The 25,112-nt window shown below is 56.4% G+C and overlaps 11 non-coding genes and 2 pseudogenes across 11 annotated transcripts; all 13 read right to left on the bottom strand.

Annotated features, from left to right (window-relative positions):
• Positions 1-1,376: 1,376 nt before the first annotated feature.
• LOC138558432 (U1 spliceosomal RNA) lies at positions 1,377-1,540 on the bottom strand. The gene has a single exon (XR_011298581.1). It is a non-coding gene; the product is annotated as a U1 spliceosomal RNA (small nuclear RNA).
• Positions 1,541-2,406: 866 nt separating this feature from the next.
• Positions 2,407-2,570, bottom strand: LOC138558431 (U1 spliceosomal RNA). The gene has a single exon (XR_011298580.1). It is a non-coding gene; the product is annotated as a U1 spliceosomal RNA (small nuclear RNA).
• Positions 2,571-3,436: 866 nt separating this feature from the next.
• On the bottom strand, positions 3,437-3,574 carry LOC138558661 (U1 spliceosomal RNA; annotated as a pseudogene).
• A 2,776-nt stretch (positions 3,575-6,350) lies between these two features.
• LOC138559085 (U1 spliceosomal RNA) lies at positions 6,351-6,514 on the bottom strand. The gene has a single exon (XR_011299145.1). It is a non-coding gene; the product is annotated as a U1 spliceosomal RNA (small nuclear RNA).
• An 857-nt stretch (positions 6,515-7,371) lies between these two features.
• LOC138558416 (U1 spliceosomal RNA) lies at positions 7,372-7,535 on the bottom strand. The gene has a single exon (XR_011298566.1). It is a non-coding gene; the product is annotated as a U1 spliceosomal RNA (small nuclear RNA).
• Positions 7,536-8,411: 876 nt separating this feature from the next.
• Positions 8,412-8,575, bottom strand: LOC138559084 (U1 spliceosomal RNA). The gene has a single exon (XR_011299144.1). It is a non-coding gene; the product is annotated as a U1 spliceosomal RNA (small nuclear RNA).
• An 866-nt stretch (positions 8,576-9,441) lies between these two features.
• On the bottom strand, positions 9,442-9,605 carry LOC138558625 (U1 spliceosomal RNA). Its single transcript, XR_011298768.1, has one exon. It is a non-coding gene; the product is annotated as a U1 spliceosomal RNA (small nuclear RNA).
• Positions 9,606-10,471: 866 nt separating this feature from the next.
• Positions 10,472-10,635, bottom strand: LOC138558420 (U1 spliceosomal RNA). Its single transcript, XR_011298570.1, has one exon. It is a non-coding gene; the product is annotated as a U1 spliceosomal RNA (small nuclear RNA).
• An 870-nt stretch (positions 10,636-11,505) lies between these two features.
• LOC138558656 (U1 spliceosomal RNA) lies at positions 11,506-11,643 on the bottom strand (annotated as a pseudogene).
• Positions 11,644-13,448: 1,805 nt separating this feature from the next.
• LOC138558907 (5S ribosomal RNA) lies at positions 13,449-13,567 on the bottom strand. The gene has a single exon (XR_011299025.1). It is a non-coding gene; the product is annotated as a 5S ribosomal RNA (ribosomal RNA).
• A 3,135-nt stretch (positions 13,568-16,702) lies between these two features.
• LOC138558906 (5S ribosomal RNA) lies at positions 16,703-16,821 on the bottom strand. Its single transcript, XR_011299024.1, has one exon. It is a non-coding gene; the product is annotated as a 5S ribosomal RNA (ribosomal RNA).
• A 2,802-nt stretch (positions 16,822-19,623) lies between these two features.
• Positions 19,624-19,742, bottom strand: LOC138558905 (5S ribosomal RNA). Its single transcript, XR_011299023.1, has one exon. It is a non-coding gene; the product is annotated as a 5S ribosomal RNA (ribosomal RNA).
• A 3,125-nt stretch (positions 19,743-22,867) lies between these two features.
• On the bottom strand, positions 22,868-22,986 carry LOC138558903 (5S ribosomal RNA). Its single transcript, XR_011299021.1, has one exon. It is a non-coding gene; the product is annotated as a 5S ribosomal RNA (ribosomal RNA).
• Between the last annotated feature and the right edge of the window lie 2,126 nt (positions 22,987-25,112).

Here is a 25,112-nt window from a genome sequence, read left to right as displayed (position 1 = left end):
ATGCACCGGGCCAAAGTAGGCCTCAAACAAGAGCTCCCGTGGACATCAACAAGACAAGAGTCAGTTGCTGATCCTGCAGAATGAGCTTGGCGAAGCAACCAGCCAAGGTCGCAATGTTGCAAACCCACGTTCCAAGAGCAAATCATCAAAGGCACGATGTTGCAACCTCGCACTCCGCGCACCAACGTTAAAGTCACACCGACAAATTAAACCAGACGCACAGTAGAAAAACAATATTAATTGTGCAGAATTATGCCTCTTTCACGGTCCCTCCCCACGTGATCAAGCCGAACCTGACGAGATGCCAAACCCGGGAGAACAGAGGCGTCTGGATCCCTCGCTACGAGACACTGGCAGATACACTTGAAAGGCTCAATGGACATCTGCAACAGTGGGAACGGTACCCCGTCTAGCTATGAATAAGTCCTCACATTGTCTGCATGTACCCATAGTGAAACATTGTTGCAACTTACAGGTACACCGAGAGCTGGGAACGACGGTGGTCCCAGGCTGGGAAGCTCACGGGCGCACCAATCAGAACATGGGGCTCTTATCACTGACACCAGCACATTTAGCCAATCCTCAGGAGCCTTCATGTAACAATTTTCATGTATCTAATTGTAGGGACAACCCAGATATACCACCTGACTACACCTTGTCCACTAATATCTTTCTCTATATGTGTGCTATACTAACCCTACCACTCGAACACCCAATTAAGAGTGGCGATAGGTTTTTTGTTAACTTTCTGAAGTGACGCAAGTAGCGCGTCATAATACAGTAAAAAGGGCCTGCGAGCCCCACGATTGAGTGTGTGTCAGGCGAACGCGTGCGCTCCTTGACCCATCCCTGCCGTTTTGTCTAATAAACAGCAGAGTCACCTTGCTCCTTGTGTGCGTCTCATACTCTATCTCATCTTATCTGGGATACACACGGGAGGAGTTGGGGCCTCCCTGCCTGGAGGTCTGCGGACGGTCCGGCCGACCCCGGCAGAATTTCCCCCCCGACAGCCTTCCTTAGGTTGGAGGGCCTGGGCGCGAAAGCAGAGCCCGGGCAGGGCAGGCTGGCTTCAAGAACTACCGGGGCACCTGATATCATGGGGCGCACAAGTCTGGGGTTAGGCACCTGTGCACTTCACCCCTCCAGTGAATGCTGGCCCTCTTGACCGCAGCAACATTCAGGGGCCCAACCTACACATGACACACATGACTTTCACATTTTTTTATTTCACCAATCCATCAGGCCTGTGGACCCCTGAACGGCCCAGGGCTGGCCCTCTTGACTGCAGCAAAATAAACTCTGCTGCACGAGCTTGGGCCCTGTGTGCAAACAACCTGACTCGCACACTAAACTCTTTCTTTCTTTCACCAATAAATCAGGGGAAAGCTCGAACGCAGTCCCCCACTACCAGAAATAATGCAGTCGAGAATCCCGCATTTGGGGACATCGCAGGGGTCAGCAAATCCGATGTGCAATGGATGAGCCTCACCCTGGGAGCTCTGCCTTGCTGATCACAGATGCTCCCCTGCCAGGTAAGTATGAGTTGCGAGCCAGAGGGCAGGGCTTGGGCCTGTTCTGGAAGCCCCGCTAAGCGAGGGTGAGAAGGCCGGCCCTGACCCAGCCCCAGCCCTCCCGGAAGCCCTGAGCGTCTGCGGAGCTGCCTGTCCCACGTGCAGGGGGAAGCTCCGGCAGGCAGAGCCCAGCAGAAGAGGCACATTGTGGCACAGTTCATGTCTCCCACCAGGCCCTGCTCGGCCTGAGATTTGCATAAATTCGGACCTGGCTGCCAGCCAGCAGGCCCAGTCGGAAAGCGAGCAGGCCTGGCGCAGTGGGCCCACTGGCCCGTCGGCCCCAGGCGGGTCCATGGCCCTCCTGAGCCGACAGGTCACCCCGCTTAACAAGAGCGTCTCGGGTGGGGTGCCCCCCGCCAGGACACGGCAAGGCCCGATCGTGCCCGATCGGTGCTCGGACGGGGCGGGCGGCAGCGGCGGCCGGGAGCCAGTCTCACCCCTGCCCCCAAAACCCCAGGAGCTGGCTGGGCCTTCCTTAGGTTGGAGGGCCTGGGCGCGAAAGCAGAGCCCGGGCAGGGCAGGCTGGCTTCAAGAACTACCGGGGCACCTGATATCATGGGGCGCACAAGTCTGGGGTTAGGCACCTGTGCACTTCACCCCTCCAGTGAATGCTGGCCCTCTTGACCGCAGCAACATTCAGGGGCCCAACCTACACATGACACACATGACTTTCACATTTTTTTATTTCACCAATCCATCAGGCCTGTGGACCCCTGAACGGCCCAGGGCTGGCCCTCTTGACTGCAGCAAAATAAACTCTGCTGCACGAGCTTGGGCCCTGTGTGCAAACAACCTGACTCGCACACTAAACTCTTTCTTTCTTTCACCAATAAATCAGGGGAAAGCGCGAACGCAGTCCCCCACTACCAGAAATAATGCAGTCGAGAATCCTGCATTTGGGGACATCGCAGGGGTCAGCAAATCCGATGTGCAATGGATGAGCCTCACCCTGGGAGCTCTGCCTTGCTGATCACAGATGCTCCCCTGCCAGGTAAGTATGAGTTGCGAGCCAGAGGGCAGGGCTTGGGCCTGTTCTGGAAGCCCCGCTAAGCGAGGGTGAGAAGGCCGGCCCTGACCCAGCCCCAGCCCTCCCGGAAGCCCTGAGCGTCTGCGGAGCTGCCTGTCCCACGTGCAGGGGGAAGCTCCGGCAGGCAGAGCCCAGCAGAAGAGGCACATTGTGGCACAGTTCATGTCTCCCACCAGGCCCTGCTCGGCCTGAGATTTGCATAAATTCGGACCTGGCTGCCAGCCAGCAGGCCCAGTCGGAAAGCGAGCAGGCCTGGCGCAGTGGGCCCACTGGCCCGTCGGCCCCAGGCGGGTCCATGGCCCTCCTGAGCCGACAGGTCACCCCGCTTAACAAGAGCGTCTCGGGTGGGGTGCCCCCCGCCAGGACACGGCAAGGCCCGATCGTGCCCGATCGGTGCTCGGACGGGGCGGGCGGCAGCAGCGGCCGGGAGCCAGTCTCACCCCTGCCCCCAAAACCCCAGGAGCTGGCTGGGCCTTCCTTAGGTTGGAGGGCCTGGGCGCGAAAGCAGAGCCCGGGCAGGGCAGGCTGGCTTCAAGAACTACCGGGGCACCTGATATCATGGGGCGCACAAGTCTGGGGTTAGGCACCTGTGCACTTCACCCCTCCAGTGAATGCTGGCCCTCTTGACCGCAGCAACATTCAGGGGCCCAACCTACACATGACACACATGACTTTCACATTTTTTTATTTCACCAATCCATCAGGCCTGTGGACCCCTGAACGGCCCAGGGCTGGCCCTCTTGACTGCAGCAAAATAAACTCTGCTGCACGAGCTTGGGCCCTGTGTGCAAACAACCTGACTCGCACACTAAACTCTTTCTTTCTTTCACCAATAAATCAGGGGAAAGCGCGAACGCAGTCCCCCACTACCAGAAATAATGCAGTCGAGAATCCCGCATTTGGGGACATCGCAGGGGTCAGCAAAGCCGATGTGCAATGGATGAGCCTCACCCTGGGAGCTCTGCCTTTTTTTTTTTTTTTTTGTAAAAATATCTTTATTAAGTGCTTAAAGATGATACAAGGGTAATAAATTCAATTCAATAAGAAGACTTTTGTGGCAATTACATTCCCCCCTCAAAGCAGAAGGGGTGGTTTCAATTTTACTTTGGGCATTTGGGTGGGTACATATATATTTTCTGTTCAGAGTCTGTGGTTTACAAAGTGTTCGTGTTTTGCCTGAGTAGGCTAAGAGTTCTCTTTTTCTTTATTTTATTTTTGGATGATTGCCTGGGCTGGGGGTTTTACTCAGGGCCCCCATCTTCCAGGCTGTCCTTGATTTCCTAGTCTCTTAGCAGGCTGTGGACCATCCTGCGGCAGGCTTCGGTTGTCAGCAGCTCATCATTGAGGACCAGGCGTTTCCTTGCGTAGAGAAGAATGTCCTTCAGGCAGCAGAGGATCCTCCAGCAGTTCTGGATTGCCTCTACTGTGTGGGTCTGTGCAAAGAGTCCATACAGCACAGACTGGTGTATAATGTCTTGGGGCGGGATGTGAGCACTCAACTCAGTGTTCAGGGCCCTGCGCAGTTTCCTTGCAAAGGGGCATGCCCAGAAGAGGTGGTACGCTGTTTCCTCTGCCGGGCACCCCCTTGGGCAGCTCCTGTGTGGGCAGAGGCCCCGTCTGTTCATGAATGCTCGCACAGATAGTGCCCCCCTCACCGTCAGCCAGGCGATGTCCTTGTGAATATTCAGGAGTTTGTTTGATGCCACATTTTCCCACACCTGGGTAACTGTGGCCGCTGGCAGGTCCTCAATGGGGTCTGTGGTGTCTTGGGACCGGATCAGGTTGTGGATTGTCCTTGGGTTCCACAATGCAGGCACCACCCCCTGAAGGCCAAAATCTGCGGTGAACTTTTCCATCTCCCTGTAGTACCAAGGGAGCGTCCAGTTGTACGGGGCCCTGTTTTCCCACTTGTCCCAGCCTAGCCTCCTCCATGTTGGTGTGAGGAAGAAGCGGAAAAGGAGGTAGGCTGAGTGGGTCTTGTTGGCGTTGCCCTGGGAAATCCTGACGCAGGTGCAGGCAAAGCAGGCCCGCAGTCTTGTAGGGAGGTCCGGGATTCCTTTCCCTTCTTTGCGCGGTTCCTTGTACATGGATGATCTCTTAACTCTGTCCATCTTTGAGCCCCAGACAAAGTGGAAGACCATGGCGTTGATGGCCCGCGTCTCTCTGGCTTGGAGGGGCCACGCGTGGGCCACATACTGCAGGACAGGCAGCGCATCATTTCTCAGCACCAGAGCCTTCCCTTCCATGCTCAGTTTGCGGAGACTCCAGAGACCCAGTTTCTGTTTGACCTTGGCCAGGCGTTCCTTCCAGCTTTTCAGCGCTGCCCCCTCCTTCCCATACCAGACCCCAAGGATCTTGATGAAATCCTTCTCGATTGGGAAGGGAAGGGGCTCCTGGTTGCTATCCCAGTGTCCAAACAGCATGGTTTGGGATTTTGCTGCATTTATCTTTGCGCCCGATGCCTGGCCAAAGTCTTCGCAGGTCCTCAGAAGCTCTGACACCGATTGACTGTCTGCAGAGAAGAGGGTGACATCATCCATGTAGAGAGAACACTTCACCTCTCTTCTCGCGTCTCCTGGTGCCGGGATGCCTCTGATGTCTGAGTTATTCCGGATGTACTCCGCCAAGAGCTCTATAATGCAAACAAACAGAGGGGGCGAGAGAGGACAGCCCTGCCTAACCCCAGACTTTACTGGAAAGGGGTCTGTTTTCCAACCATTCACCATGACTGAACTGAATATGTCTTTATACATTACTCTAACATAACTGCAGAAGAATTCCCCCAGCCCAAACCCTCCGAGTACCCTGTCCATGAATTCATGGGAAACGCGGTCGAAGGCCTTCTCCTAGTCAAGGCACACCAGCGCTCCCCTGCCAGGTAAGTATGAGTTGCGAGCCAGAGGGCAGGGCTTGGGCCTGTTCTGGAAGCCCCGCTAAGCGAGGGTGAGAAGGCCGGCCCTGACCCAGCCCCAGCCCTCCCGGAAGCCCTGAGCGTCTGCGGAGCTGCCTGTCCCACGTGCAGGGGGAAGCTCCGGCAGGCAGAGCCCAGCAGAAGAGGCACATTGTGGCACAGTTCATGTCTCCCACCAGGCCCTGCTCGGCCTGAGATTTGCATAAATTCGGACCTGGCTGCCAGCCAGCAGGCCCAGTCGGAAAGCGAGCAGGCCTGGCGCAGTGGGCCCACTGGCCCGTCGGCCCCAGGCGGGTCCATGGCCCTCCTGAGCCGACAGGTCACCCCGCTTAACAAGAGCGTCTCGGGTGGGGTGCCCCGCGCCAGGACACGGTAAGGCCCGATCGTGCCCGATCGGTGCTCGGACGGGGCGGGCGGCAGCGGCGGCCGGGAGCCAGTCTCACCCCTGCCCCCAAAACCCCAGGAGCTGGCTGGGCCTTCCTTAGGTTGGAGGGCCTGGGCGTGAAAGCAGAGCCCGGGCAGGGCAGGCTGGCTTCAAGAACTACCGGGGCACCTGATATCATGGGGCGCACAAGTCTGGGGTTAGGCACCTGTGCACTTCACCCCTCCAGTGAATGCTGGCCCTCTTGACCGCAGCAACATTCAGGGGCCCAACCTACACATGACACACATGACTTTCACATTTTTTTATTTCACCAATCCATCAGGCCTGTGGACCCCTGAACGGCCCAGGGCTGGCCCTCTTGACTGCAGCAAAATAAACTCTGCTGCACGAGCTTGGGCCCTGTGTGCAAACAACCTGACTCGCACACTAAACTCTTTCTTTCTTTCACCAATAAATCAGGGGAAAGCGCGAACGCAGTCCCCCACTACCAGAAATAATGCAGTCGAGAATCCCGCATTTGGGGACATCGCAGGGGTCAGCAAATCCGATGTGCAATGGATGAGCCTCACCCTGGGAGCTCTGCCTTGCTGATCACAGATGCTCCCCTGCCAGGTAAGTATGAGTTGCGAGCCAGAGGGCAGGGCTTGGGCCTGTTCTGGAAGCCCCGCTAAGCGAGGGTGAGAAGGCCGGCCCTGACCCAGCCCCAGCCCTCCCGGAAGCCCTGAGCGTCTGCGGAGCTGCCTGTCCCACGTGCAGGGGGAAGCTCCGGCAGGCAGAGCCCAGCAGAAGAGGCACATTGTGGCACAGTTCATGTCTCCCACCAGGCCCTGCTCGGCCTGAGATTTGCATAAATTCGGACCTGGCTGCCAGCCAGCAGGCCCAGTCGGAAAGCGAGCAGGCCTGGCGCAGTGGGCCCACTGGCCCGTCGGCCCCAGGCGGGTCCATGGCCCTCCTGAGCCGACAGGTCACCCCGCTTAACAAGAGCGTCTCGGGTGGGGTGCCCCCCGCCAGGACACGGCAAGGCCCCATCGTGCCCGATCGGTGCTCGGACGGGGCGGGCGGCAGCGGCGGCCGGGAGCCAGTCTCACCCCTGCCCCCAAAACCCCAGGAGCTGGCTGGGCCTTCCTTAGGTTGGAGGGCCTGGGCGCGAAAGCAGAGCCCGGGCAGGGCAGGCTGGCTTCAAGAACTACCGGGGCACCTGATATCATGGGGCGCACAAGTCTGGGGTTAGGCACCTGTGCACTTCACCCCTCCAGTGAATGCTGGCCCTCTTGACCGCAGCAACATTCAGGGGCCCAACCTACACATGACTTTCACATTTTTTTATTTCACCAATCCATCAGGCCTGTGGACCCCTGAACGGCCCAGGGCTGGCCCTCTTGACTGCAGCAAAATAAGCTCTGCTGCACGAGCTTGGGCCCTGTGTGCAAACAACCTGACTCGCACACTAAACTCTTTCTTTCTTTCACCAATAAATCAGGGGAAAGCGCGAACGCAGTCCCCCACTACCAGAAATAATGCAGTCGAGAATCCCGCATTTGGGGACATCGCAGGGGTCAGCAAATCCGATGTACAATGGATGCGCCTCACCCTGGGAGCTCTGCCTTGCTGATCACAGATGCTCCCCTGCCAGGTAAGTATGAGTTGCGACCCAGAGGGCAGGGCTTGGGCCTGTTCTGGAAGCCCCGCTAAGCGAGGGTGAGAAGGCCGGCCCTGACCCAGCCCCAGCCCTCCCGGAAGCCCTGAGCGTCTGCGGAGCTGCCTGTCCCACGTGCAGGGGGAAGCTCCGGCAGGCAGAGCCCAGCAGAAGAGGCACATTGTGGCACAGTTCATGTCTCCCACCAGGCCCTGCTCGGCCTGAGATTTGCATAAATTCGGACCTGGCTGCCAGCCAGCAGGCCCAGTCGGAAAGCGAGCAGGCCTGGCGCAGTGGGCCCACTGGCCCGTCGGCCCCAGGCGGGTCCATGGCCCTCCTGAGCCGACAGGTCACCCCGCTTAACAAGAGCGTCTCGGGTGGGGTGCCCCGCGCCAGGACACGGCAAGGCCCGATCGTGCCCGATCGTGCCCGATCGGTGCTCGGACGGGGCGGGCGGCAGCGGCGGCCGGGAGCCAGTCTCACCCCTGCCCCCAAAACCCCAGGAGCTAGCTGGGCCTTCCTTAGGTTGGAGGGCCTGGGCGCGAAAGCAGAGCCCGGGCAGGGCAGGCTGGCTTCAAGAACTACCGGGGCACCTGATATCATGGGACGCACAAGTCTGGGGTTAGGCACCTGTGCACTTCACCCCTCCAGTGAATGCTGGCCCTCTTGACCGCAGCAACATTCAGGGGCCCAACCTACACATGACACACATGACTTTCACATTTTTTTATTTCACCAATCCATCAGGCCTGTGGACCCCTGAACGGCCCAGGGCTGGCCCTCTTGACTGCAGCAAAATAAACTCTGCTGCACGAGCTTGGGCCCTGTGTGCAAACAATCTGACTCGCACACTAAACTCTTTCTTTCTTTCACCAATGAATCAGGGGAAAGCGCGAACGCAGTCCCCCACTACCAGAAATAATGCAGTCGAGAATCCCGCATTTGGGGACATCGCAGGGGTCAGCAAATCCGATGTGCAATGGATGAGCCTCACCCTGGGAGCTCTGCCTTGCTGATCACAGATGCTCCCCTGCCAGGTAAGTATGAGTTGCGAGCCAGAGGGCAGGGCTTGGGCCTGTTCTGGAAGCCCCGCTAAGCGAGGGTGAGAAGGCCGGCCCTGACCCAGCCCCAGCCCTCCCGGAAGCCCTGAGCGTCTGCGGAGCTGCCTGTCCCACGTGCAGGGGGAAGCTCCGGCAGGCAGAGCCCAGCAGAAGAGGCACATTGTGGCACAGTTCATGTCTCCCACCAGGCCCTGCTCGGCCTGAGATTTGCATAAATTCGGACCTGGCTGCCAGCCAGCAGGCCCAGTTGGAAAGCGAGCAGGCCTGGCGCAGTGGGCCCACTGGCCCGTCGGCCCCAGGCGGGTCCATGGCCCTCCTGAGCCGACAGGTCACCCCGCTTAACAAGAGCGTCTCGGGTGGGGTGCCCCGCGCCAGGACACGGCAAGGCCCGATCGTGCCCGATCGGTGCTCGGACGGGGCGGGCGGCAGCGGCGGCTGGGAGCCAGTCTCACCCCTGCCCCCAAAACCCCAGGAGCTGGCTGGGCCTTCCTTAGGTTGGAGGGCCTGGGCGCGAAAGCAGAGCCCGGGCAGGGCAGGCTGGCTTCAAGAACTACCGGGGCACCTGATATCATGGGGCGCACAAGTCTGGGGTTAGGCACCTGTGCACTTCACCCCTCCAGTGAATGCTGGCCTTCTTGACCGCAGCAACATTCAGGGGCCCAACCTACACATGACACACATGACTTTCAAATTTTTTTATTTCACCAATCCATCAGGCCTGTGGACCCCTGAACGGCCCAGGGCTGGCCCTCTTGACTGCAGCAAAATAAACTCTGCTGCACGAGCTTGGGCCCTGTGTGCAAACAACCTGACTCGCACACTAAACTCTTTCTTTCTTTCACCAATAAATCAGGGGAAAGCGCGAACGCAGTCCCCCACTACCAGAAATAATGCAGTCGAGAATCCCGCATTTGGGGACATCGCAGGGGTCAGCAAATCCGATGTGCAATGGATGAGCCTCACCCTGGGAGCTCTGCCTTGCTGATCATAGATGCGCCCCTGCCAGGTAAGTATGAGTTGCGAGCCAGAGGGCAGGGCTTGGGCCTGTTCTGGAAGCCCCGCTAAGCGAGGGTGAGAAGGCCGGCCCTGACCCAGCCCCAGCCCTCCCGGAAGCCCTGAGCGTCTGCGGAGCTGCCTGTCTCACGTGCAGGGGGAAGCTCCGGCAGGCAGAGCCCAGCAGAAGAGGCACATTGTGGCACAGTTCATGTCTCCCACCAGGCCCTGCTCGGCCTGAGATTTGCATAAATTCGGACCTGGCTGCCAGCCAGCAGGCCCAGTCGGAAAGCGAGCAGGCCTGGCGCAGTGGGCCCACTGGCCCGTCGGCCCCAGGCGGGTCCATGGCCCTCCTGAGCCGACAGGTCACCCCGCTTAACAAGAGCGTCTCGGGTGGGGTGCCCCGCGCCAGGACACGGCAAGGCCCGATCGTGCCCGATCGGTGCTCGGACGGGGCGGGCGGCAGCGGCGGCCGGGAGCCAGTCTCACCCCTGCCCCCAAAACCCCAGGAGCTGGCTGGGCCTTCCTTAGGTTGGAGGGCCTGGGCGTGAAAGCAGAGCCCGGGCAGGGCAGGCTGGCTTCAAGAACTACCGGGGCACCTGATATCATGGGGCGCACAAGTCTGGGGTTAGGCACCTGTGCACTTCACCCCTCCAGTGAATGCTGGCCCTCTTGACCGCAGCAACATTCAGGGGCCCAACCTACACATGACACACATGACTTTCAAATTTTTTTATTTCACCAATCCATCAGGCCTGTGGACCCCTGAACGGCCCAGGGCTGGCCCTCTTGACTGCAGCAAAATAAACTCAGCTGCACGAGCTTGGGCCCTGTGTGCAAACAACCTGACTCGCACACTAAACTCTTTCTTTCTTTCACCAATAAATCAGGGGAAAGCGCGAACGCAGTCCCCCACTACCAGAAATAATGCAGTCGAGAATCCCGCATTTGGGGACATCGCAGGGGTCAGCAAATCCGATGTGCAATGGATGAGCCTCACCCTGGGAGCTCTGCCTTGCTGATCATAGATGCTCCCCTGCCAGGTAAGTATGAGTTGCGAGCCAGAGGGCAGGGCTTGGGCCTGTTCTGGAAGCCCCGCTAAGCGAGGGTGAGAAGGCCGGCCCTGACCCAGCCCCAGCCCTCCCGGAAGCCCTGAGCGTCTGCGGAGCTGCCTGTCTCACGTGCAGGGGGAAGCTCCGGCAGGCAGAGCCCAGCAGAAGAGGCACATTGTGGCACAGTTCATGTCTCCCACCAGGCCCTGCTCGGCCTGAGATTTGCATAAATTCGGACCTGGCTGCCAGCCAGCAGGCCCATTCGGAAAGCGAGCAGGCCTGGCGCAGTGGGCCCACTGGCCCGTCGGCCCCAGGCGGGTCCATGCCCCTCCTGAGCCGACAGGTCACCCCGCTTAACAAGAGCGTCTCGGGTGGGGTGCCCCCCGCCAGGACACGGCAAGGCCGTGAAGGCAAGGCCCGATCGGTGCTCGGACGGGGCGGGCGGCAGCGGCGGCCGGGAGCCAGTCTCACCCCTGCCCCCAAAACCCCAGGAGCTGGCTGGGCCTTCCTTAGGTTGGAGGGCCTGGGCGCGAAAGCACAGCCCGGGCAGGGCAGGGTGGCTTCAAGAACTACCGGGGCACCTGATATCATGGGGCGCACAAGTCTGGGGTTAGGCGCCTGTGCACTTCACCCCTCCAGTGAATGCTGGCCCTCTTGACCGCAGCAACATTCAGGGGCCCAACCTACACATGACACACATGACTTTCACATTTTTTTATTTCACCAATCCATCAGGCCTGTGGACCCCTGAACGGCCCAGGGCTGGCCCTCTTGACTGCAGCAAAATAAACTCTGCTGCACGAGCAGGGGCCCTGTGTGCAAACAACCTGACTCGCACACTAAACTTTTTCTTCCTTTCACCAATAAATCAGGGGAAAGCGCGAACGCAGTCCCCCACTACCAGAAATAATGCAGTCGAGAATCCCGCATTTGGGGACATCGCAGGGGTCAGCAAATCCGATGTGCAATGGATGAGCCTCACCCTGGGAGCTCTGCCTTTTTTTTTTTTTTGTAAAAATATCTTTATTAAGTGCTTAAAGATGATACAAGGGTAATAAATTCAATTCAATAAGAAGACTTTTGTGGCAATTACATTCCCCCCTCAAAGCAGAAGGGGTAGTTTCAATTTTACTTTGGGCATTTGGGTGGGTACATATATATTTTCTGTTCAGAGTCTGTGGTTTACAAAGTGTTCGTGTTTTGCCTGAGTAGGCTAAGAGTTCCCTTTTTCTTTATTTTATTTTTGGATGATTGCCTGGGCTGGGGGTTTTACTCAGGTCCCCCATCTTCCAGGCTGTCCTTGATTTCGTAGTCTCTTAGCAGGCCGTGGACCATCCTGCGGCAGGCTTCGGTTGTCAGCAGCTCATCATTGAGGACCAGGCGTTTCCTTGCGTAGAGGAGAATGTCCTTCAGGCAGCAGAGGATCCTCCAGCAGTTCTGGATTGCCTCTACTGTGTGGGTCTGTGCAAAGAGTCCATACAGCACAGACTGGTGTATAATGTCTTGGGGCGGGATGTGAGCACTCAACTCAGTGTTCAGGGCCCTGCGCAGTTTCCTTGCAAAGGGGCATGCCCAGAAGAGGTGGTACGCTGTTTCCTCTGCCGGGCACCCCCTTGGGCAGCTCCTGTGTGGGCAGAGGCCCCGTCTGTTCATGAATGCTCGCACAGATAGTGCCCCCCTCACCGTCAGCCAGGCGATGTCCTTGTGAATATTCAGGAGTTTGTTTGATGCCACATTTTCCCACACCTGGGTAACTGTGGCCGCTGGCAGGTCCTCAATGGGATCTGTGGTGTCTTGGGACCTGATCAGGTTGTGGATTGTCCTTGGGTTCCACAATGCAGGCACCACCCCCTGAAGGCCAAAATCTGCGATGAACTTTTCCATCTCCCTGTAGTACCAAGGGAGCCTCCAGTTGTACGGGGCCCTGTTTTCCCACTTGTCCCAGCCTAGCCTCCTCCATGTTGGTGTGAGGAAGAAGCGGAAAAGGAGGTAGGCTGAGTGGGTCTTGTTGGCGTTGCCCAGGGAAATCCTGACGCAGGTGCAGGCGAAGCAGGCCCGCAGTCTTGTAGGGAGGTCCGGGATTCCTTTCCCCCCTTTGCGCGGTTCCTTGTACATGGATGATCTCTTAACTCTGTCCATCTTTGAGCCCCATACAAAGTGGAAGACCATGGCGTTGATGGCCCGCGCCTCTCTGGCTTGGAGGGGCCACTCCTGTTTTCCTTGGCTGAAGGCTCGATCAGGCGAGATATTAGGTAGCATGGGGCCCAGCTGGGACTTCTAGGAAGCTTAGGGTGACGGCCGCTTCTGCCCCATCATCCAGAGGCCTGGCTATGGAGAGGCATGATGTGGCCTCCCTCCCTTCCTGCCTCTTGTAGGCACTTCTCCCCCGTCAGCACTTCCCGCTCCAAGTGTCCCCTTGTCTCCCAGGGTGCACTCTTCCTCTAGAGCCCACATATGCAGATGAGGCCCATCCACTTGCCTCCCCTAGCTGTAGGGGGCCTTGCGCGTCCACTGGAGAGAAAACGGGGAGACGCTGGAGGTGCTTTGCCAGGGACACGAGTGGCCCTTTCTGGCTGCATCCACCCACCCGAGGCGGCGAGCTGCTGCCCTGGCTTCAGTCTCCTGCTGCTCCAAGTTAGTTTGGCGACAACGTGTCCGCCTCTGACGGGGCTCTGCATTGGAGCGAGGGCTGCTGTCTGCCCCTGTGCCTTTTTCACGCGCCGTGTTTGTTAAAATTAAAAGCGGAATGGAGGAAAAATGTAGTTCAAGACGGGGAAGACGAACGCCGCCTATCGGGCACAGAGTAGCAAAATGCCTACAGCACCTGGTATTCCCAGGCGGTCTCCCATCCAAGTACTAACCAGGCCCGACCCTGCTTAGCTTCCGAGATCGGACGAGATCGGGCGCATTCAGGGTGGTATGGCCGTAGGCGAAGAGTGCGCCGATTCCGAGCCTCTTGTGCTGTGTCGGCTCCTCCGACGTCCACTGCCCTCTTGCAAGGCTGAACGCTGTCCTCTGCAGTGTGCTTCTGCCCTTCTTTTTGCCTCAAGCTCAGGAGCCACAGCTGCCAGCTTGGAAAAGCAACGAGCGGCTCCATGCACCCACTTTTGAAATACCCACTTGCCTACTCATGTTTGCAAAGAAAGTGTCTGTAAATTCAGGCCAAGCCACACTTGCACTCACTCACCCAAGAATCCGTTCCTTACAAAACTTTAAAAAAAAACTCGGAAAGAAAGATGGAAATAAACACACACACAATTTTCCTGCTGGGGTCTCCTCGACTCTTTGGAAGGCAGAGGGCGATGTTGGTTGAGGCCTTACCTTCTCGGGCTGGCGGCCTACAAGTCCAGGAAAGAAGCAGGCCCAGTAACAGCAGCTGAGGCCCCCAGCCCAGCCCAGCCCAGGCAGGCATCAGCTTAAGGCTGACTCTCTACCCCACTGCTGCCCCAAATTGGTTTGGCAAAAGTTTGCAAAGAAGATGCCTGTAAATTTAACTCACGCCACACTAGCACTCACCCAGGCGTCGGTTCCTTACAAAAATAGAAAGCACCTCTAAAAAAGAAGAAATAAACACACACACAATTTTCCTGCTGCGGTCTCCTCGACTCTTTGGAAGGCAGAGGGCGATGTTGGTTGAAGCCCTTACCTTCTCTGGCTGGCGGCCTACAAGACCAGGAAAGAAGCATGCCCAGTAACAGCAGCTGAGGCCCCCAGACCAGCCCAGCCCAGCCCAGCCCAGGCAGCCATCAGCTGAAGGCTGACTCTCTACCCCAGTGCTGGTCCAAGTTGGTTTGGCAAAAGTTTGCAAAGAAGCTGCCCGTGAATTTACCTCAAGCCACACTAGCACTCACCCAGGCGTCAGTTCCTTACAAAAATAGAAAGCACCTCTAAAAAAAGAAGAAATAAACACACACACAATTTTCCTGCTGCGGTCTCCTCGACTCTTTGGAAGGCAGAGGGCGATGTTGGTTGAGGCCTTACCTTCTCAGGCTGGCGGCCTACAAGTCCAGGAAAGAAGCAGGCCCAGTAACAGCAACTGAGGCCCCCAGCCCAGCCACGCCTAGGCAGGCATCAGCGGAAGGCTGACTCTCTACCCCAGTGCTGCCCCAAGTTGTTTTGGCAAAAGTTTGCAAAGAAGCTGCCCGTAAATTTACCTCAAGCCACACTAGCACTCACCCAGGCGTCGGTTCCTTACAAAAATAGAAAGCATCTCTAAAAAAGAAGAAATAAACACACACACAATTTTCCTGCTGGGGACTCCTCGACTCTTTGGAAGGCAGAGGGCGATGTTGGTTGAGGCCCTTACTTTCTCCGGCTGGTGGCCTACAAGTCCAGGAAAGAAGCAGGCCCAGTAACAGCAGCTGAGGCCCCCAGCCCAGCCACGCCTAGGCAGGCATCAGCGGAAGGCTGACTCTCTACCCCAGTGCTGCCCCAAGTTGGTTTGGCAAAAGTTTGCAAAGAAGCTGCCCGTAAATTTACCTCAAGCCACACTAGCACTCACCCAGGCGTCGGTTCCTTACAAAAATAGAAAGCATCTCTAAAAAAAGAAGAAATACACACACACAATTTTCCTGCTGGGGACACCTCGACTCTTTGGAAGGCAGAGGGCGATGTTGGTTGAGGCCCTTACCTTCTCGGGCTGGTGGCCTACAAGTCCAGGAAAGAAGCAGGCCCAGTAACAGCAGCTGAGGCCCCCAGACCAGCCCAGCCCAGGCAGGCATCAGCTGAAGGCTGACTCTCTACCCCACTGCTGCTCCAAGTTGGTTTGGCAAAAGTTTGCAAAGAAGATGCCTGTAAATTTAGCTCACGCCACACTAGCACTCACCCAGGCGTCGTTTCCTTACAAAAATAGAAAGCATCTCTAAAAAAGAAGAAATAAACACACACACAATTTTCCTGCTGGGGACTCCTCGACTCTTTGGAAGGCAGAGGGCGATGTTGGTTGAGGCCCTTACTTTCTCCGGCTGGTGGCCTACAAGTCCAGGAAAGAAGCAGGCCCAGTAACAGCAGCTGAGGCCCCCAGCCCAGCCACGCCTAGGCAGGCATCAGCAGAAGGCTGACTCTCTACCCCACTGCTGCCCCAAGTTGGTTTGGCAAAAGTTTGCAAAGAAGCTGCCCGTGAATTTACCTCAAGCCACACTAGCACTCATCCAGGCGTCAGTTCCTTGCAAAAATAGAAAGCACCTCTAAAAAAAGAAGAAATAAACACACACACAATTTTCCTGCTGCGGTCTCCTCGACTCTTTAGAAGGCGGAGGGCAACCTTCGCCGCTGGTGGCCTTCACATGCAGGAAAGAAGCACACCCAGGAACAGCAGCTGAGGCTCCCAGCCCAGGCAGGCTTCAGCTGAAGGCTGACTTGGGAAGCACTGAGGCCAGACCCTGGGCTCCTGGGTCCCTCGGCTGAAGGCTCGAGGCCAGACCCCTTGGCTCCTGTGTCCCTTGGCTGAAGGCTCGACCAGTGCTCGACCAGGCTCGATCAGGCGAGATATTAGGTAGCATGGGGCCCAGCTGGGACTTCTAGGAAGCTTAGGGTGACGGCCGCTTCTGCCCCATCATCCAGAGGCCTGGCTATGGAGAGGCATGATGTGGCCTCCCTCCCTTCCTGCCTCTTGTAGGCACTTCTCCCCCGTGAGCACTTCCCGCTCCAGGTGTCCCCTTGTCTCCCAGGGTGCACTCTTCCTCTAGAGCCCACAAATGCAGATGAGGCCCATCCACTTGCCTCCCCTAGCTGTAGGGGGCCTTGCGCGTCCACTGGAGAGAAAACGGGGAGACGCTGGAGGTGCTTTGCCAGGGACACGAGTGGCCCTTTCTGGCTGCATCCACCCACCCGAGGCGGCAAGCTGCTGCCCTGGCTTCAGTCTCCTGCTGCTGCTGCTGCTGCTCCAAGTTAGTTTGGCGACAACGTGTCCGCCTCTGACGGGGCTCTGCATTGGAGCGAGGGCTGCTGTCTGCCCCTGTGCCTTTTTCACGCGCCGTGTTTGTTAAAATTAAAAGCGGAATGGAGGAAAAATGTAGTTCAAGACGGAGAAGACGAACGCCGCCTATCGGGCACAGAGTAGCAAAATGCCTACAGCACCTGGTATTCCCAGGCGGTCTCCCATCCAAGTACTAACCAGGCCCGACCCTGCTTAGCTTCCGAGATCGGACGAGATCGGGCGCATTCAGGGTGGTATGGCCGTAGGCGAAGAGTGCGCCGATTCCGAGCCTCTTGTGCTGTGTCGGCTCCTCCGACGTCCACTGCCCTCTTGCAAGGCTGAACGCTGTCCTCTGCAGTGTGCTTCTGCCCTTCTTTTTGCCTCAAGCTCAGGAGCCACAGCTGCCAGCTTGGAAAAGCAACGAGCAGCTCCATGCACCCACTTTTGAAATACCCACTTGCCTACTCATGTTTGCAAAGAAAGTGTCTGTAAATTCAGGCCAAGCCACACTTGCACTCACTCACCCAAGCATCCGTTCCTTACAAAACTTTAAAAAAAAACTCGGAAAGAAAGATGGAAATAAACACACACACAATTTTCCTGCTGGGGGCTCCTCGACGCTTTGGAAGGCAGAGGGTGATGTTGGTTGAGGCCCTTACCATATCGGGCTGGTGGCCTACAAGTCCAGGAAAGAAGCAGGCCCAGTAACAGCAGCTGAGGCCCCCAGCCCAGCCCAGCCCAGGCAGGCATCAGCTTAAGGCTGACTCTCTACCCCACTGCTGCCCCAAGTTGGTTTGGCAAAAGTTTGCAAAGAAGCTGCCCGTGAATTTACCTCAAGCCACACTAGCACTCACCCAGGCGTCAGTTCTTTACAAAAATAGAAAGCACCTCTAAAAAAAGAAGAAATAAACACACACACAATTTTCCTGCTGCGGTCTCCTCGACTCTTTGGAAGGCAGAGGGCGATGTTGGTTGAGGCCTTACCTTCTCAGGCTGGCGGCCTACAAGTCCAGGAAAGAAGCAGGCCCAGTAACAGCAACTGAGGCCCCCAGCCCAGCCACGCCTAGGCAGGCATCAGCGGAAGGCTGACTCTCTACCCCAGTGCTGCCCCAAGTTGTTTTGGCAAAAGTTTGCAAAGAAGCTGCCCGTAAATTTACCTCAAGCCACACTAGCACTCACCCAGGCGTCGGTTCCTTACAAAAATAGAAAGCATCTCTAAAAAAGAAGAAATAAACACACACACAATTTTCCTGCTGGGGACTCCTCGACTCTTTGGAAGGCAGAGGGCGATGTTGGTTGAGGCCCTTACTTTCTCCGGCTGGTGGCCTACAAGTCCAGGAAAGAAGCAGGCCCAGTAACAGCAGCTGAGGCCCCCAGCCCAGCCACGCCTAGGCAGGCATCAGCAGAAGGCTGACTCTCTACCCCACTGCTGCCCCAAGTTGGTTTGGCAAAAGTTTGCAAAGAAGATGCCTGTAAATTTAACTCACGCCACACTAGCACTCACCCAGGCGTCAGTTCCTTACAAAAATAGAAAGCACCTCTAAAAAAAGAAGAAATAAACACACACACAATTTTCCTGCTGCGGTCTCCTCGACTCTTTGGAAGGCAGAGGGCGATGTTGGTTGAGGCCTTACCTTCTCAGGCTGGCGGCCTACAAGTCCAGGAAAGAAGCAGGCCCAGTAACAGCAACTGAGGCCCCCAGCCCAGCCACGCCTAGGCAGGCATCAGCGGAAGGCTGACTCTCTACCCCAGTGCTGCCCCAAGTTGGTTTGGCAAAAGTTTGCAAAGAAGATGCCTGTAAATTTAGCTCACGCCACACTAGCACTCACCCAGGCGTCGTTTCCTTACAAAAATAGAAAGCATCTCTAAAAAAGAAGAAATAAACACACACACAATTTTCCTGCTGGGGACTCCTCGACTCTTTGGAAGGCAGAGGGCGATGTTGGTTGAGGCCCTTACTTTCTCCGGCTGGTGGCCTACAAGTCCAGGAAAGAAGCAGGCCCAGTAACAGCAGCTGAGGCCCCCAGCCCAGCCACGCCTAGGCAGGCATCAGCAGAAGGCTGACTCTCTACCCCACTGCTGCCCCAAGTTGGTTTGGCAAAAGTTTGCAAAGAAGCTGCCCGTGAATTTACCTCAAGCCACACTAGCACTCATCCAGGCGTCAGTTCCTTGCAAAAATAGAAAGCACCTCTAAAAAAAGAAGAAATAAACACACACACAATTTTCCTGCTGCGGTCTCCTCGACTCCTTAGAAGGCGGAGGGCAACCTTCGCCGCTGGTGGCCTTCACATGCAGGAAAGAAGCACACCCAGGAACAGCAGCTGAGGCTCCCAGCCCAGGCAGGCTTCAGCTGAAGGCCGACTTGGGAAGCACTGAGGCCAGACCCTGGGCTCCTGGGTCCCTCGGCTGAAGGCTCGAGGCCAGACCCCTTGGCTCCTGTGTCCCTTGGCTGAAGGCTCGACCAGTGCTCGACCAGGCTCGATCAGGCGAGATATTAGGTAGCATGGGGCCCAGCTGGGACTTCTAGGAAGCTTAGGGTGACGGCCGCTTCTGCCCCATCATCCAGAGGCCTGGCTATGGAGAGGCATGATGTGGCCTCCCTCCCTTCCTGCCTCTTGTAGGCACTTCTCCCCCGTGAGCACTTCCCGCTCCAGGTGTCCCCTTGTCTCCCAGGGTGCACTCTTCCTCTAGAGCCCACATATGCAGATGAGGCCCATCCACTTGCCTCCCCTAGCTGTAGGGGGCCTTGCGCGTCCACTGGAGAGAAAACGGGGAGACGCTGGAGGTGCTTTGCCAGGGACACGAGTGGCCCTTTCTGGCTGCATCCACCCACCCGAGGCGGCAAGCTGCTGCCCTGGCTTCAGTCTCCTGCTGCTGCTGCTGCTGCTCCAAGTTAGTTTGGCGACAACGTGTCCGCCTCTGACGGGGCTCTGCATTGGAGCGAGGGCTGCTGTCTGCCCCTGTGCCTTTTTCACGCGCCGTGTTTGTTAAAATTAAAAGCGGAATGGAGGAAAAATGTAGTTCAAGACGGAGAAGACGAACGCCGCCTATCGGGCACAGAGTAGCAAAATGCCTACAGCACCTGGTATTCCCAGGCGGTCTCCCATCCAAGTACTAACCAGGCCCGACCCTGCTTAGCTTCCGAGATCGGACGAGATCGGGCGCATTCAGGGTGGTATGGCCGTAGGCGAAGAGTGCGCCGATTCCGAGCCTCTTGTGCTGTGTCGGCTCCTCCGACGTCCACTGCCCTCTTGCAAGGCTGAACGCTGTCCTCTGCAGTGTGCTTCTGCCCTTCATTTTGCCTCAAGCTCAGGAGCCACAGCTGCCAGCTTGGAAAAGCAACGAGCAGCTCCATGCACCCACTTTTGAAATACCCACTTGCCTACTCATGTTTGCAAAGAAAGTGTCTGTAAATTCAGGCCAAGCCACACTTGCACTCACTCACCCAAGCATCCGTTCCTTACAAAACTTTAAAAAAAAACTCGGAAAGAAAGATGGAAATAAACACACACACAATTTTCCTGCTGGGGGCTCCTCGACGCTTTGGAAGGCAGAGGGTGATGTTGGTTGAGGCCCTTACCATATCGGGCTGGTGACCTACAAGTCCAGGAAAGAAGCAGGCCCAGTAACAGCAGCTGAGGCCCCCAGCCCAGCCCAGCCCAGGCAGGCATCAGCTTAAGGCTGACTCTCTACCCCACTGCTGCCCCAAGTTGGTTTGGCAAAAGTTTGCAAAGAAGCTGCCCGTGAATTTACCTCAAGCCACACTAGCACTCACCCAGGCGTCAGTTCCTTACAAAAATAGAAAGCACCTCTAAAAAAAGAAGAAATAAACACACACACAATTTTCCTGCTGCGGTCTCCTTGACTCTTTGGAAGGCAGAGGGCGATGTTGGTTGAGGCCTTACCTTCTCAGGCTGGCGGCCTACAAGTCCAGGAAAGAAGCAGGCCCAGTAACAGCAACTGAGGCCCCCAGCCCAGCCACGCCTAGGCAGGCATCAGCGGAAGGCTGACTCTCTACCCCAGTGCTGCCCCAAGTTGTTTTGGCAAAAGTTTGCAAAGAAGCTGCCCGTAAATTTACCTCAAGCCACACTAGCACTCACCCAGGCGTCGGTTCCTTACAAAAATAGAAAGCATCTCTAAAAAAGAAGAAATAAACACACACACAATTTTCCTGCTGGGGACTCCTCGACTCTTTGGAAGGCAGAGGGCGATGTTGGTTGAGGCCCTTACTTTCTCCGGCTGGTGGCCTACAAGTCCAGGAAAGAAGCAGGCCCAGTAACAGCAGCTGAGGCCCCCAGCCCAGCCACGCCTAGGCAGGCATCAGCAGAAGGCTGACTCTCTACCCCACTGCTGCCCCAAGTTGGTTTGGCAAAAGTTTGCAAAGAAGATGCCTGTAAATTTAACTCACGCCACACTAGCACTCACCCAGGCGTCAGTTCCTTACAAAAATAGAAAGCACCTCTAAAAAAAGAAGAAATAAACACACACACAATTTTCCTGCTGCGGTCTCCTCGACTCTTTGGAAGGCAGAGGGCGATGTTGGTTGAGGCCTTACCTTCTCAGGCTGGCGGCCTACAAGTCCAGGAAAGAAGCAGGCCCAGTAACAGCAACTGAGGCCCCCAGCCCAGCCACGCCTAGGCAGGCATCAGCGGAAGGCTGACTCTCTACCCCAGTGCTGCCCCAAGTTGGTTTGGCAAAAGTTTGCAAAGAAGCTGCCCGTAAATTTACCTCAAGCCACACTAGCACTCACCCAGGCGTCGGTTCCTTACAAAAATAGAAAGCATCTCTAAAAAAAGAAGAAATACACACACACAATTTTCCTGCTGGGGACACCTCGACTCTTTGGAAGGCAGAGGGCGATGTTGGTTGAGGCCCTTACCTTCTCGGGCTGGTGGCCTACAAGTCCAGGAAAGAAGCAGGCCCAGTAACAGCAGCTGAGGCCCCCAGACCAGCCCAGCCCAGGCAGGCATCAGCAGAAGGCTGACTCTCTACCCCACTGCTGCTCCAAGTTGGTTTGGCAAAAGTTTGCAAAGAAGATGCCTGTAAATTTAGCTCACGCCACACTAGCACTCACCCAGGCGTCGTTTCCTTACAAAAATAGAAAGCATCTCTAAAAAAGAAGAAATAAACACACACACAATTTTCCTGCTGGGGACTCCTCGACTCTTTGGAAGGCAGAGGGCGATGTTGGTTGAGGCCCTTACTTTCTCCGGCTGGTGGCCTACAAGTCCAGGAAAGAAGCAGGCCCAGTAACAGCAGCTGAGGCCCCCAGCCCAGCCACGCCTAGGCAGGCATCAGCAGAAGGCTGACTCTCTACCCCACTGCTGCCCCAAGTTGGTTTGGCAAAAGTTTGCAAAGAAGCTGCCCGTGAATTTACCTCAAGCCACACTAGCACTCACCCAGGCGTCAGTTCCTTACAAAAATAGAAAGAATCTCTAAAAAAGAAGAAATAAACACACACACAATTTTCCTGCTTCTATCCCCTCGACTCCTTGGAAGGCGGAGGGCAACCTTCGCCGCTGGTGGCCTTCACATGCAGGAAAGAAGCACACCCAGGAACAGCAGCTGAGGCTCCCAGCCCAGGCAGGCTTCAGCTGAAGGCCGACTTGGGAAGCACTGAGGCCAGACCCTGGGCTCCTGGGTCCCTCGGTTGAAGGCTCGAGGCCAGACCCCTTGGCTCCTGTGTCCCTTGGCTGAAGGCTCGACCAGTGCTCGACCAGGCTCGATCAGGCGAGATATTAGGTAGCATGGGGCCCAGCTGGGACTTCTAGGAAGCTTAGGGTGACGGCCGCTTCTGCCCCATCATCCAGAGGCCTGGCTATGGAGAGGCATGATGTGGCCTCCCTCCCTTCCTGCCTCTTGTAGGCACTTCTCCCCCGTGAGCACTTCCCGCTCCAGGTGTCCCCTTGTCTCCCAGGGTGCACTCTTCCTCTAGAGCCCACATATGCAGATGAGGCCCATCCACTTGCCTCCCCTAGCTGTAGGGGGCCTTGCGCGTCCACTGGAGAGAAAACGGGGAGACGCTGGAGGTGCTTTGCCAGGGACACGAGTGGCCCTTTCTGGCTGCATCCACCCACCCGAGGCGGCAAGCTGCTGCCCTGGCTTCAGTCTCCTGCTGCTGCTGCTGCTGCTCCAAGTTAGTTTGGCGACAACGTGTCCGCCTCTGACGGGGCTCTGCATTGGAGCGAGGGCTGCTGTCTGCCCCTGTGCCTTTTTCACGCGCCGTGTTTGTTAAAATTAAAAGCGGAATGGAGGAAAAATGTAGTTCAAGACGGAGAAGACGAACTCCGCCTATCGGGCACAGAGTAGCAAAATGCCTACAGCACCTGGTATTCCCAGGCGGTCTCCCATCCAAGTACTAACCAGGCCCGACCCTGCTTAGCTTCCGAGATCGGACGAGATCGGGCGCATTCAGGGTGGTATGGCCGTAGGCGAAGAGTGCGCCGATTCCGAGCCTCTTGTGCTGTGTCGGCTCCTCCGACGTCCACTGCCCTCTTGCAAGGCTGAACGCTGTCCTCTGCAGTGTGCTTCTGCCCTTCTTTTTGCCTCAAGCTCAGGAGCCACAGCTGCCAGCTTGGAAAAGCAACGAGCAGCTCCATGCACCCACTTTTGAAATACCCACTTGCCTACTCATGTTTGCAAAGAAAGTGTCTGTAAATTCAGGCCAAGCCACACTTGCACTCACTCACCCAAGCATCCGTTCCTTACAAAACTTTAAAAAAAAACTCGGAAAGAAAGATGGAAATAAACACACACACAATTTTCCTGCTGGGGGCTCCTCGACGCTTTGGAAGGCAGAGGGTGATGTTGGTTGAGGCCCTTACCATATCGGGCTGGTGACCTACAAGTCCAGGAAAGAAGCAGGCCCAGTAACAGCAGCTGAGGCCCCCAGCCCAGCCCAGCCCAGGCAGGCATCAGCTTAAGGCTGACTCTCTACCCCACTGCTGCCCCAAGTTGGTTTGGCAAAAGTTTGCAAAGAAGCTGCCCGTGAATTTACCTCAAGCCACACTAGCACTCACCCAGGCGTCAGTTCCTTACAAAAATAGAAAGCACCTCTAAAAAAAGAAGAAATAAACACACACACAATTTTCCTGCTGCGGTCTCCTCGACTCTTTGGAAGGCAGAGGGCGATGTTGGTTGAGGCCTTACCTTCTCAGGCTGGCGGCCTACAAGTCCAGGAAAGAAGCAGGCCCAGTAACAGCAACTGAGGCCCCCAGCCCAGCCACGCCTAGGCAGGCATCAGCGGAAGGCTGACTCTCTACCCCAGTGCTGCCCCAAGTTGTTTTGGCAAAAGTTTGCAAAGAAGCTGCCCGTAAATTTACCTCAAGCCACACTAGCACTCACCCAGGCGTCGGTTCCTTACAAAAATAGAAAGCATCTCTAAAAAAGAAGAAATAAACACACACACAATTTTCCTGCTGGGGACTCCTCGACTCTTTGGAAGGCAGAGGGCGATGTTGGTTGAGGCCCTTACTTTCTCCGGCTGGTGGCCTACAAGTCCAGGAAAGAAGCAGGCCCAGTAACAGCAGCTGAGGCCCCCAGCCCAGCCACGCCTAGGCAGGCATCAGCAGAAGGCTGACTCTCTACCCCACTGCTGCCCCAAGTTGGTTTGGCAAAAGTTTGCAAAGAAGATGCCTGTAAATTTAACTCACGCCACACTAGCACTCACCCAGGCGTCAGTTCCTTACAAAAATAGAAAGCACCTCTAAAAAAAGAAGAAATAAACACACACACAATTTTCCTGCTGCGGTCTCCTCGACTCTTTGGAAGGCAGAGGGCGATGTTGGTTGAGGCCTTACCTTCTCAGGCTGGCGGCCTACAAGTCCAGGAAAGAAGCAGGCCCAGTAACAGCAACTGAGGCCCCCAGCCCAGCCACGCCTAGGCAGGCATCAGCGGAAGGCTGACTCTCTACCCCAGTGCTGCCCCAAGTTGGTTTGGCAAAAGTTTGCAAAGAAGCTGCCCGTGAATTTACCTCAAGCCACACTAGCACTCACCCAGGCGTCAGTTCCTTACAAAAATAGAAAGCACCTCTAAAAAAAGAAGAAATAAACACACACACAATTTTCCTGCTGCGGTCTCCTCGACTCTTTGGAAGGCAGAGGGCGATGTTGGTTGAGGCCTTACCTTCTCAGGCTGGCGGCCTACAAGTCCAGGAAAGAAGCAGGCCCAGTAACAGCAACTGAGGCCCCCAGCCCAGCCACGCCTAGGCAGGCATCAGCGGAAGGCTGACTCTCTACCCCAGTGCTGCCCCAAGTTGTTTTGGCAAAAGTTTGCAAAGAAGCTGCCCGTAAATTTACCTCAAGCCACATTTACCTCAAGCCACACTAGCACTCACCCAGGCGTCGGTTCCTTACAAAAATAGAAAGCATCTCTAAAAAAGAAGAAATAAACACACACACAATTTTCCTGCTGGGGACTCCTCGACTCTTTGGAAGGCAGAGGGCGATGTTGGTTGAGGCCCTTACTTTCTCCGGCTGGTGGCCTACAAGTCCAGGAAAGAAGCAGGCCCAGTAACAGCAGCTGAGGCCCCCAGCCCAGCCACGCCTAGGCAGGCATCAG

The sequence above is a fragment of the Ambystoma mexicanum genome, unplaced genomic scaffold (assembly GCF_040938575.1).
Source record: "Ambystoma mexicanum isolate Mex_15411 unplaced genomic scaffold, UKY_AmexF1_1 Mex_scaf34, whole genome shotgun sequence".
In the NCBI taxonomy this organism is placed as follows: Eukaryota; Metazoa; Chordata; class Amphibia; order Caudata; family Ambystomatidae; genus Ambystoma; species Ambystoma mexicanum.
Note: the sequence above shows the minus strand (reverse complement) of the source record. Positions and strands in the feature narration are given on the sequence as shown.